The sequence below is a fragment of the Phyllobates terribilis genome, unplaced genomic scaffold (genome assembly GCF_046119375.1).
Source record: "Phyllobates terribilis strain yellow unplaced genomic scaffold, ASM4611937v1 Scaffold_2__4_contigs__length_985480577, whole genome shotgun sequence".
NCBI lineage: Eukaryota > Metazoa > Chordata > Amphibia > Anura > Dendrobatidae > Phyllobates > Phyllobates terribilis.
This window is the reverse complement of record NW_027362762.1, coordinates 411,301,860-411,315,534: the sequence shown is the minus strand read 5'-3', so window position 1 is coordinate 411,315,534 and position 13,675 is coordinate 411,301,860. Positions and strand designations below refer to the sequence as shown.

Sequence of the window (13,675 nt, the reverse complement as noted above, 5' to 3'; positions counted from 1 at the left end):
TCTGTGACTTCATAACCCGGATCTACAGTGAAGCTCAGACCTTTCATCGTCCGCTTGTCTTTTCGGTACAGCAGACCGGGCCCCTTGTGTAGTTTGCCCATAAGGTCACCGCTTTAGTAAAATGTATGTGTCTTCCAGCTAGCACTTTATTATAGGGATAGTACACCTACAAAGGGAACCAGTGATCTAGTATCTCTGCCAGTACAAAATGTGATGCAATGATGGATGCAGAATTAATGGGTCCATTTGTATGTACCCAGTGGGTTCTGGTTGTATCTGTGAAACAAGTTGTGATGTAGAACAATAAGAAGTCCATGCACATTATGCAGATGTTTGTGATCTGTAGTGTATGGGTGCAAATGCACTGTCCTGTAAGGAAAAGTATAGTGAATGATCAGGCATGTTGGATTTCTGCATGTTTTATCCATTGCTCCTGTTGTTGATGAGCACTGCAGAAGGCTATGTCTGGAGGATCTGACAACAGATCTCATACACATTACATGAAAGTCTACTGAACTGAAAAATTCCAAGTGCCGTTAAATTGCGGGAAAAAACCCTTCAACTGCGCCTTTGTGTTTTGTTTTTACTGCATTCCCTTCAGTATGATTAAGGCAATACCAGGCTTATCCCGTTTAATTAATTAATAATATATCTATTTAGAAAAATAATAATAATAAAATGTGTGTGTATGTGTATATATATATGTGTGTGTGTGTGTGTGTGTATATGTATATTTTTCCAAGACCTGTAACTTGAGGTCATGTGCCCCAAAGGGTATCAATAAAAACATTTTGATAACTTTTTTATAGTATTATTTTTTTTTTTTTTTAGAAATGCAGGACTGGAATTTCACTTTTTTCTCTTTTTTTTTTTTGTCGTTTAACGTGCAACTTAAATTATTTTATAGTTAGATAGATTGGACTTTTTGGACACTAACAATTATGTTTAATTATTTTCTTAATTTTTGTAAGGGAAAAGAAGATGACTTAAACTTTTTAGTTATTTTTTTAAATCTTTTTTTAAATTTTTTTCTTTATTTTTTCAGTCTCCTTACAGGATTTTGATCGCTTGTACTGTTTACTATTGTATTGTAGTATATAGAGAAATTGTGGTTCTTTTGTGAAGTTCAGCCTGTGGATAAACTTCGCAGGATTGACATTGCAGTTACTAGGGCCTTCAGTAGGCTCCTTGGCTTCCACAGTAACCCCTTCTGTTCCACACAGTCATGTTATGGTTGGAGGGGGCGATGTGAGTGGGTGCACCCGCTATCAGAGATTGGCAGTGGTTTGAGTGGTTAATGTATAGAAATCGGAGCTATCTCCGGTCACTACAATTACAGGCAGATGTCAGCTACGTAACACAGCGGGCTCAGCTCCTAAGCCAATTCATACTTTCCCTTAGCAAATGTTCGTCATCTGTTGTTCAGGAATTAACCTACAAATATGTCTCAACTGTGGGTGAAATGTCTGAGCCCCCAGATAATGGCTAAACAGCGAGATGGTAATACTTCTTGGTGGACATGAATGCCCCTCAAAGCTTAAAACTAGAAAAGATGGAGCATTTTTAACATCAAGATTTTTTTGTAACCTTCTATATTTCTTTCTAATGGTCACTGAGGAATTGTATGGTTTTAAGTGTTTATCTGATAGATGAAGGATTGCAAACTGATACCTGGAGATTCTGAATGTTATCTAATGGTTTTGTTATCACAAACACAGCAAAAATGCTAATGGTCTGTCGGGTACAGACCTGTAATAATCTGGATCCTTTAGGGATGAAAGGATTAGAATGGATTGTGTCATTTAGAAATGTGGCGATCTGATGGTGGCCTAAAGAGACTTTATTCCTATTCATCTCATACTACATTGTTTACAAAGGGAATCTGTCATCAGGATTTCACCTTCCAAACTATTTATATGGGCATTTAGCCCTTTCTAAGACAAGTCCACCAATACCTTTACATGGCCAGTCCATTCCTCAGTCAGTGTTTGAATTGATATGCAAATGAGGCTATAGATCTGAAGGCTCTGTCACTCCAGCTCTATTCCCCACCCATTCCTCCTCTTCTTGCTTGACTGACAGTTCCTTTGCCTGAAGTTACACAGCATAGAGGCTCCTCCTCTTCCCCCTCTTCCACCCCTCTCCTCTTCCCAACCCCTCCCCCTTTTCTCCCCCTCCCCCTCATGTTCGCTCTGTCGGCACCATTATAGTCTTTTTACCCTGTTGGCGCACATGTCCAAATCTCCCCAAACCCAATGGGGGGTTCGGACGTAAACCCCAACGGGGCCACTGAATGGGTGGCAAAACGCAATGTGAAAGAACTTTAAGACTTTATTATATCTAACACACTTTGTTTATCCTGAGGTTTTGCTATTGGTACAAGTGTATTGCAATTTTTGCTTGGTCTCTGTCAACAGATTCCACCTCCTTGGTTCTCACATTCGTGAGACTAAAAGCTCCCATATACATTGGGCTACTGTCAGCCTAACCCGCCGATATCCATTAATTAAAAATGTCTGTCTAGGCTTACATTTATGTGCGGAGGTGCTAGTGCATGCTGTGTAGGACAGGTGGAGAGGTAACCATCTGATGCCCTACTAGCAACATTCATGATGTAGATCGCCCTGCAACATATACCGTGGGGAAAATAAGTACTTGATACACTGCTGATTTTGCAAGTTTTCCCACCTACAAAGAATGCAGAGGTCTGTAAATTTTATCGTAGGTCACTTCACCTGTGAGAGACAGAATCTAAAAAAAATCCAGAAAACCACATTGTATGGTTTTTACTTAATTAATTTGCATTTTATTGCATGAAATATTTCATACAATAGAAAAACAGAACTTGATATTTGGTACAGAATTCTTTGTTTGCAATTACAGAGGTAAGACGTTTCCTGTAGTTCTTGACCAGGTTTGCACACACTGCAGCCGGGACCATGTCCCACTCCTCCATACAGATCTTCTCCAGATCTTTCAGGTTTCTGGGCTGTCGCTGGGCAACATTAAGTTTCAACTCCCTCCAAAGATTTTTCTATTGGGTTCAGGTCTGGAGACTGGCTAGGCCACTCCAGGACCTTGAAATGCTTCTCACAGAGCCACTCCTTAGTTGCCCCTGGCTGTGTGTTTTGGGTCATTGTCATGCTGGAAGACCCAGCCACGACCCATCTTCAATGCTCTTACTGAGGGAAGGAGGTTGTTTTCCAAAATTTTGCGATACATGACCCCATCCATCCTCCCTTCAATAAGGTACAGTCGTCCTGTCCCCTTCGCAGAAAATCACCCCCAAAGTATGTTGTTTCCCCCACCATTCTTCACGGTTGGGACGGTGTTCTTGGGTTTGTACTCATCCTTCTTCCTCCAAACACGGCGAGTAGAGTTGATATCAAAAAGTTCTATTTTGGTCTCATCTGACCACATGACCTTCTCCCATGCATCCTCTGGATCATCCAGATGGTCATTGGTGAACTTCAAACGGGCCTGGACATGTGCTGGTGTGAGCAGGGGGGGACCTTGTGTGCCCTGCATGATTTTAATCCATAACAGCGTAGTGTTTTACTAACTGTAATGTTTGAGACTCTGGTCCCAGCTCTCTTCAGGTCATTGACTAGGTTTCAGGTGTAGTTCTGGGCTGATTCCTGACCTTTCTCAGAACCACCCTTACCCCAACGAGCCAAGATTTTGCATGGAGCCCCAGACCGAGGTAAATTGACAGTCATCTTGTGTTTCTTCCATTTTCTAATTATTGTGCCAACAGTTGTTGCCTTCTCAACAAGTTGCTTTCCTATTGTCCTGTAGCCCATCCCAGCATTGTGCAGGTCTACAATTTTGTCCCTGGTGTCCATAGACCGGACTTTGGTCTTGGCCATGGTGGAGAGGTTGGAGTGTGATTGGTTGAGTGTTGTCTTTTATACAGGTAACAAGTTCAAACAGGTGCAATTAATACAGATAATGAGTGCAGAGTAGGTGGGCTTGTTAAAGAAAAACTAACAGGTCTGTGAGAGCCAGAATTCTTGCTGGTTGGTAGGTGATCAAATACTTATTTCATGCAATAAAATGCAAATTAATTATGTAAAAATCATACAATGTGATTTTCTGAATAATTTTTTAGACTGTCTCTCACAGTTGAAGTGTACCTACGATAAAAATTACAGACCTCTCTATTCTTCGTAGATGGGAAAACTTGCAAAATCGGCAATGTATCAAATACTTATTTTCCCCACTAAGTGTAGGATCATCTACGATTAAACAAAAGTGATGATGAAAACAAATAAAGAAATTATCACAGTATGTACCTTAGGACAGAGCTGTGCAGTTATTTGCTCACATTATCCCCCTTGGCCAGTGAAACTACTAAATGTTTCTAGTACTCGGCATGAGGCATGTTATTTTGAGGACTTGCTTGTAAGAATCTTACAAGATTACAGTTGCGTTGTTAAGTCACCTTGGCTGTGATTAGGTGATAAGATGACTTTCAGACTTCTCCCGCAGCGCAGGTGAACTACAATTTCTTCCTCCAGTCATTTCGGCCACCATAAGACCTGTGATCATGTAAGGTACTGTACGTTGTTACTTGAGGGGTTATTTTCTTCCCTGCTCAACTGGTTTAACCTGAATTCCACTCCCAGCTGAGGATTTGTGGGACATTAGCTGCTATCATCTGACACAGGCGTAGTGTGTAACCGGATCTCGCTGTACAGTTATGGCGCTGTACAGTAAATGAAAGGCGAAGCTTTTGGCAGTGCCACATTGAGACAAGGAGCATTCTGTCTTGAGAAATGTAGTTTGTTGCAGATTTATTTCGTTGTTAAAGGAATGCATGAATTGTGGACATTTTTGTTTTATGTAAATATCTCGATTTTGCTTGGAACTATCCTTTTTATCTAGCGTTTAGCACGATTATGATTGTCTTTATGATGACTTTTCATACTATGAAATAGAAGAGCAAATTGATTGTGTAGGGTCATTGACAATAACGCAGCTGATTAGTTATCCATTTAAGAGAAAAAAGCATTATTTACTGCCCTTTGAACTATGTGCTATATTCTACTCTTGCCTTGGGCATGGTTGCTTTACCTTTTTGTTACCAGCTGCCCCTTTTGAGGGGTAGAGGGCGATTAATAAATGAAAGCTTCTGGACACCAATGTGTAAATATTTCCACAGGATTTTGTTATAGAAATTTTTTTTTTTTACAATTTTGCCATCCTGGTAGGTAATGCAGAAAATTCAACCTTGTTGGATATTTTCACAAATCGCATGGGTTTCCATGGCTGAGCAGCTACATAACTTACATCATCAAGCACAATTTCAGGTATCGGCTATAGTGGTATAAAGCCTGCCCCACTGGACTCTGGATCAATGGAAATGTGTTCTGTGGAGTGACAAATCCCATTTCTGTATCTGGCTGTCTGATGGAGGAGTATTAGATTGGTGAATTCCAGGAGAACGTTACCTTCCTGACAGCACTGTGCCATCTGTAGAGTTTGGTGGAAGAGGGATAATGCCATGTAGTTGTCTTCCAGGGATTGGCCTAGGTCTCTTAGTTCCAGTCAAGAGAAATCTTAATGCTTCAGCATACCAACATTTTGGACAATTGTACCCTTTCAACTTTGTGGGAATCATTTATGAAAGGCCTTTTTCCAGTACGTTCCTCTGGACAGCACATCGGTAGTCCTTCCTTGACCTATGACGGGACATGATCACAGAGAGGTTAAAAGGCCCCTCCATCCTCCAGTGTTTTTCCTGTACCCATTGGGGATAGTCGAATGAGAGGTTCTCCTAGAGTGAACATATCTTATCCTGTGGAGTTTCATTGTACAGAGTCCTGGGCATTGGGGGATCCCAGCCTTCCCTTCCCTGCCAGGCAGTCCGGGGCCGACACCTCTCTGGGTAGAGGTCCCTCAGCCATCAGTCGCTGTATCAGAGTACGGACTCGGGAGGGATCGGGGAGTCTCGGCCTTCGCTTCCCCCTGTCAAGCCATCCGGGGCCGACACCTCTCTGGGTAGAGGTCCCTCAGACCATAGCCAGCCAGTGCACCTTTTGCAATAATGCAGTATTCCCGGTTGTGATGCAGCTTCCCTCCATGGTGCGCTTTCGGTATTACCAGCCACTCCTGTTCTTCTAATGGCATCTGGAGGCGAAGGCTAAGGAGAAGGAAGGGTTGAAGCTACGGGATTGTGTGGAGGCAGCACAGGTAAGTACACTGTGTAAATGTTGTCCCGAAGGGCTAGGCCTCTGGGCTGATATTAGCCTCGTGCCCTTTTTGCTGAAGCTGGGCATAGGGCCTCATGTGCTGAAGTTTGGCTTCAGGTATGGAATCTAGGCCTAGAACCTCTAGGCTGGGGTCTCAAACTCGGCTGGGTATATGGGCCGCACATAGAAAAAATTTGAATTTGGGGGGCCGCATTCTTTGCAGGTCAAAGTGACAATTTTAGTGATACCATTTTTTTTGTATACACCATCTGAACATTTTTGCTGTATTTATTTTCTTTATAGCTTGGGTCGTTACGGATGTGGCGATAATAAACGTGCACTTTTTATGTTTAGTTAATATATAAAACAGCATTTTTAGTGGCAAAATATTTTTTCATGCTTTATTTTTAATTGATTTTTTTAATTTTTACAATTTTGTTTCCTCCAATTGGCCACATACAGTAATATTGTTTTACAATTAGCACCATATAGTAATTCTGGCAAACATCTAGTAATTTGCCCCATCCTGGTGGTCCCCATCTTGCAGTAATGTGCCCCATCCTGGTGGTCCCCATCTTGCAGTAATGTCCCCCATCCGTAGTAATGCCCCATCCAGGTCCCCATCTGGTAGAACTGTCCCCTGTGCTGTTCTTCACACACATAAAAAAAGAAAACAAAAATATTCTTCTCACCTGTCCTCCGTTCCCTCGGCGTCCTTTGTGCACATGCGGCCTGCAGGCACAGACCCCTTGACGATCCCGACCAGGTCCAGGAGGAGCCGCCGACAGCAGTGCTGCATTGCTGCGCAGAGACTGGCTCTCTGCACAGCATTTCCAATGCCAGCCGCCGGCCAATCAGAGGCCAGCAGCTGACATCTGCGCATGGCGGTGACATCATACGCCGCTGCGCTGGGATGCAGATATCAGCTGCTGGCCTCTGATTGGCCGGCGGCTGGCATTGGAAATGCTGTGCAGAGAGCCGGTCTCTGCGCGACAACGCAGCGCTGCTGTCGGCGGCTCCTCCTGGACCATGTCAGGATCGTCAAGGGGTCTGTGCCTGCGGGCCACATAAAGCAGCCTCGGGCCGCATGCGGGCCGCGGGTTTGAGACCTCTGCTCTAGGCTAAAGTTAGGCCGCATGTCTGGGCTACGTCTCATGATTTGACTTCAGTCGACTGCATGTCATGGCTTCGCAGCACCTCATGATTGGGCTTCAGAGTTTCATTTATGCCAAGCATGTTTGTCCTCATTTTGTGGTTGAATAACACTCTGATGTTTTCACTGTTGTCCGACATACCAGTATCAGTCTAACTACTCAATCCGTAGGAGGGCACATGGTGATAATACAGAACATTATCTCTGTGAAGACTGCCCTCCAGCTGCGCCTCATTAATTGGGTGGGGCTAGTCTGACAATTGAGATGTGTCACTCAAAGTTAAGATTTATCCTGAATACCGATGGATTACTCTCTTAAATGTAAGTCTGAGTCTGGTCTCGTGTCTCATGTCTTCAGGCGCCGCCCTAGCCTGTGCCTTGTGGTGCCTCTGTGCCTCGTGGTGCCTCGTAGTACCTTGTGCCTCTGGGGAAGAAACAGTCCTGTATTAAGCACATATGAGTTTATTATTAGTCTGCAATAGTCCTCATTGCGTGTTTGGCAGTGGCTATCACCATACTTTTTGCAGTTCAATGAGAGGTGTTTAAGGTCTATTCTATGGCTGCGGTGTTATAAGTATAATTCATCTAACAATCAATTAGGTTCATTGTTGGTGTTGGGGTATAACAGGTCAATTACTATATGTAGCATGGTGCTTGCCCAGGACTTTTGTCCTTTAGGGCTTCTGTACCTACCCTGGTGCTATTTCTCTGGTACTACTCCTGGTGGTGTGCTGTCCAGAGGGAGGCACTGGAAAAATAGAATGAGACTTACCAGTAATTGGATTTCCAGGTAGTCCCTCAGGACAGCACCCTTATTTCCTCTAACTTATGTTTATCTTTAGGCTTGCTCAGGAATACTGCATTATCGCAGAAGGTGCACTGGCTGTTGGCTGAGGGAGCTCTACCCAGAGAAGGGTCGGCCCCAGACCACTTGTCAGGGGGAAGCAAAGGCCGAGACTCCCCGATTTCCCCCCGAGTCTGTACTCTGATACAGCAACTGATTGCTGAGGGACTTCTACTCAGAGAGTTCTCAGCCCTGGACTGCTTGGCAAGGAATGGAAGGCTGGGACCTTGGGAGTCCGTACAATGAAGCTCCAAAGATATCTTCACTTTAGGAGCACCTCTCATGCGACTATCCACTGTGGGGACAGGCAAAACACTAGAGGGTTGAGGGGCCTTTTAACCTCTCTGTGATCTTGTCCTGTCATAGGTCAAGGAAGGACTACCTCCTGGTGTGCTGTCCTGAGGGACTACCTGGAAATTGAGTTACCGGTAGGACTAATTGCCTTTTTTTGCTCCAGCATGAATGTGCCCCAATGCACAAAGGTCTATAAAGGCATACGCAAGGTCCATAAAGCCCCATGAAATATCTTTTTGGGATGAACTAGAATGGAGATTGCAAGCTCATTCTCTGTCCAACATCCGTTGCTGATCTCACATATTCTGTTCAGGATCAATAGATAAAAATTACCACAGTCACATTTCAAAATGTTATAGAAAGCCTTTCAAGAAGTGTGAAGGCTGTGGCTCAACTCTGTATTCCATATTAATATCTATGGACTTGGAATGGTTGGTCATAAACGCTCTTGAAGTCATGATGTGTAGGTGTCGCAATACATTTGTCCATATAGTATAAGTGTCATTTAGGTCCGTGCCTATATGGGTTCTGGTTAGATGAAGAATGGACAGATATATTTTTGATGGGATTCCACATCAGAGAAGGAAATGAATGTTACGTATGTCATTGCACGTAGTAATACTTACTTCCCTGGACTGAACAATACAGTTGTTAATTATTGCTACAGGTGGTCACTACACCTTGCTCTTCCCCTCCCCATTAGATTATATGATAAAGTAATTACATTGATCGCTAGTTAATAGTCTAGTCTAACTGATTTAAATACATCCAATTGAGCGTCAGTGTCCTCAGGGTATGCTCACTACTTAGTGTCTGATTAATATTGATGGCTTGTATTTATGTCATATTCGATTTGGGGCTTGTAGATTTGTGTTTAGTTTATATGAAGACCGTTTTACAATTTTTCTCTCCATCCTGATTACATCTGTACACATGCTCATATAATTTAAATTTCAGTTGTTAAATTCTTCTTAAAGTGCCACTTCCAGCATTATTTTTTTAATTTCAGCGCTGGAATGGTAGCACTAATCTATGTTCCCTACCCCTAGTATTATACTTACCAGCTGCCGCCTTCTGCTCTTGCTGGTGCCGCTCTGGTGCCACTCTGCCATCTCATCACGGCAGCTTCTGACGTACTGGAAGTCAGAGGTAATGCCCACTAGCCCTCAAAGTAAGTCTATGAAATCCTTGCTCTAGCTCTCATAGACTTACATTGAGAAGTGACCTCCTGCTCGCCAAGAAAACACAACCTTCAGAAGATGACCAGCGCGGTGTCGATAACGGAAGAAGACTGCGACTGGTAAGTATATTACTAGGGGCAGTGAACTGACATTATTGATACCACTCCGGCGGTATGAACAAAACCACAACAAAAAGAACCAGACTATTGTTGACCATTATAAAAGGTTATACTGTATTGTATATGTGATAACTCGCTGATTGCTGGGAACTCTTGGAATCTCGATCGGTGCAGCCACCTCTTGACTGGAATGGATGTGCCCATGCTCTCTCTCTGCTCCGTTCATTGTCTATGGGACTGTTTGAGAAAATTGAGTGCTGTACTCTACTTTCTCCAGCAGCCCCATTAACAATTAATCAGCTGAGCAAGCACATGTCCGTTCCGTTCAGGATCTCCTGCCATGAGAGGGGAAGAAGGGGGTCTTGTTAGTCTTTCTGCCTTAGCTTACTTGAACTATATGAGGTGGGGAAAGGGAGCTGTGAGGAAGAGGCAACAGTGTGCTCTTCATCATGCCATTCACTGGTTCAGGAATGATAGTTTGGGCCTTCAGAATTAGACCAGATCAGATAAGATATAGATCAAACATGAGCTAAAGCGTACCTGTGATTTCAGCTGATTTTCCTGAATGAACTATCATGTATCTTTGTGAGTAATAACACTATGTCTGGTCACTATATGTCTTATATTCTGCATTTTTAATTTTTCCCCTTCACTAGGAGGAGCCTGAGCACTTTCTATTTGACTCTGCTCTTGTCTACCTAAAGTGTAGACCAGAGCAGAGAGGGGCAAATAGAGAAGATTTATTTCTTCAGCCCCTTTCCTTGGCTCAAAGAGGTATGTGTTCTCACACTACAGCTCCTCTGTCAGTTGAGACACAGGTCTCGGGAGCTGTGTTTATTCAGTATCCAGCCCATCTTCACCTGTGACTAGGATGAGCTGACATTTGAATTATGTGACTGGGGCCATTTTATTACATTCTTGGAGAACCATTTTAAGTCTAATGGCCTTAACAGCCTGATTAGGCATATGAAAACTATAGAGACACAAATTTTCCCTCACTTTGGTGGACTTAGCTTGACTGTCTATTGCCAAAGTCACATTTTGATAATCATCATAGCAAAACACTATTGGTTTCAGAGGCATGTATTGACTAGGAGGTGGAGATGACACAGCCAGCTCGGATTATAAGCTCCTTTCTATAAACAGATGGTTAATTAGTGTCCAGAAGATAAGCATATACTGTATATGTAAAGCTCGTCTCCAATGGTAGATGTTAGGAGACTGTCTGCTATCTAATGTTTATTGCCAGTGTAAGGGCCAGGTGGGAATGTTTGATTTACTTTTTAAACCACTTTTACTTTCAACTCAAAATAAAATCGCTGTAGTTGTTTAAGGCTGTGTGCCCACTATGCGTTTTTAAGTGTTTCCGCAGCGGAAATTCTGCTGCAGAAACGCTTAAAAAATACGCTTGGTATAAGGTCTGCCATGTTCCCCAATGATGATCCGGATGTGCTGTGCACATGCTGCGGAAATTTCTGCTGCGGATTATCATTGCGGGAAAAAACGCAGCACTACCAATTATTTTGCGGAAGCGCTGCGTTTTCGCCACCATTGATTTGCATTGGACCACATGGAATCCGCATCACTGCATCTCTACGTGCGGATACCATGCGTTTCAATGTGCAGATGGTACCTGGGTTTGAAGAAGAGGAGACTCTCCTCCAGACCTGGGTACCATAGAACCTGTAAAAAAAAGAATAAAATAAAAAAATAAATATTATACTTACCTTCTGATGGCCCGCGGTCTCCTTGTCTCTGCTTGCCGGCAGCTCGCGGTGGACTGAAGGACCTGCGCTGATGTCATTTAGTCATGTGAGGGGTCACGCGACCGCTGACGTCGGCAGGTCCTTAAATCTACCGCGAGCTGCCGGCAAGCAGAAACAAGGACCCCTGGGGCCATCAGAAGGTAAGTATAGATCTATTTTTTTATTTTTTGACATTCTTTGGGGTCACACTATATAAATCCATGCCGGTTGCATGGATTTATATAGTGTGACCAAGTTGACAAGCACTTTCCAAGTGATGCTAAAATCGTTTGGAAAGCGCTTGACAACCCGCATGCGGAAATGCATGTGAAGAAAGCTTCACATCCGCTTGTCCCTGGCAGGAAAAACGCATGTACAATCCGCATGCGTTTTTTCTGCCAGGGAGATGCAGAAATGCTCAGGAAAAAATCCAGAGCATTTTGCATCGTGGGCACATAGCCTAATACTATTACTTTTTTTAAATGTGTATATGGTATTTATAATGGGGAAAAAAGGAAAGATTTTATAACTACGATACCCAAGTCATTTAACCATATAGTTTATGGCCTATGTCAGATTACCCTATATACAAATTTGTGTAAGAACAGTATATGGGCTCTTTGCAGTTCAATAGCGCATCATAATGCACAATTCCGCTTGCTTTGGTGGGAGAAATGGGGCCCCCTTACTTCTTGGGCCCCTTTTCGGCCACGTAGGGTGCACCAATGATACAGAAGATGAGCATATAGCTTTCTAATTACTCATAGATTTGTGTCCTGACTTTCCATGGCTTTTTGCACCTTTTTCTTCATGTGTTCAATACTTGTTCCCTGTGTCATTTCTCATTATTACACATAACTTCATTTATTGACATCTATGGTTTGAGTTCTCTACCTGTGTGGATTGGATGGGTTGTTACCAGCTTCTGGTGAGAATTTCATGTCAATAGCACCTTTACAATTTATATATTTACTTAGATAATTGGTGACGTGTTCAATACTTATTTCACCCGCTCTACGTCCGCCCCTGTCACAAACGTTAAGTGAACTTAGGCGAGATAGTTCCTAGAGCCTACAGACATATGCCTGACCTATAAGTTGTAGACGTAGTTGCTTAATCATTTCACAATGTAGGGTTTACATCTCTTTAGATTGTGTCATGACCAGTCATTCTACAAACACCGCAGGGAAATTCCTGTGCTTGGCACTGCCTTAATCCATGGCTTTAGTTAATTGGTAATCACCCCTAAAATACACTAATAAAAGATCATGAGAGGCAAATCGAAAAGTGAAAGTAGAGAATGAAGTCTATTGCTTACTGTCTTACAGTTTCACTCTACGATGGGTCAGAGATAAAGGTGATCCTACATGTAGTGGTTTGCAGATAGGAAAAGATAAATCGACTTGGACCGAAGCAGTGAGTAGTGTGTAAGGGTACATAACCACTAGGGTGACAGTCAAAAATAAATTTGTGTAAATATTTACTTCTCACCCCTGGGAATAATTCCCTTTGGTGTGATTGTAACATGCGCAAAGTTTCGTAACATTGCAACAAAGTTACTGGTGGCTCAATCATCACAAAACTCACAATTATTTGTACTAAATGGCTTGCAGCAAAGTAAATGTACAATTTTACAGTAGTTTCACTTTTTTAACGAAATCAGCTTTATTTGGTTCAGGATAGTGAAGGCGATGCTTTTCCAGACACTGGAGAATAAACTGTTTCTGCTCTTATTGAGTGCTCAGTGATGAATTGAATGGACTCATGAGTGCAATGGAGCATTCGGCGGCATCATTCACGATTTTCAATCCGGTGACATTTGAGGATGCATCGATGTAACTTGTATTGGTGCCACAGACAAGTATCTTGATGAAGACAGTCTTGGTTTATTTCCAGTGCAATAAACAGTTTTTATGTGTTGGACAACATGAAGTGATGAAGCTTCTTGTGTGACACAAGGTCTTCGGCAGGCTGCACTCAAGTTGAGCAGACATTGTTGCCTTCCTTCTGTAGAGCCAGAACCATCTCAGTCTTTTCTGCGGTTGGAAGCTCACTGTCAAAAAAAAGTCAGACCCACCATAATCTCAGAGGTGCCACAGGTGTCTGTGGAAAGTTGTTATTGCTGCTTCAGTAACAGGTGCGCTG

At 42.9% G+C, this 13,675-nt stretch overlaps 1 protein-coding gene across 2 annotated transcripts in view; it reads left to right on the top strand.

The window, feature by feature from the left end:
• The window catches only part of RFFL (ring finger and FYVE like domain containing E3 ubiquitin protein ligase), a 45,638-nt gene that overhangs the window by 15,400 nt on the left and 16,563 nt on the right, over positions 1–13,675 (top strand). Inside the window, exon 1 of one of the 2 annotated variants that reach the window (XM_073664989.1) lies at positions 4,533–4,556. The exons of the other annotated variant lie outside the window; for it this stretch is intronic. The gene's annotated coding sequence lies outside the window, so the exon portion shown is untranslated. Of the gene's footprint in view, positions 1–4,532; positions 4,557–13,675 lie in introns of those variants that run through there. 2 annotated transcript variants of the gene reach the window in all.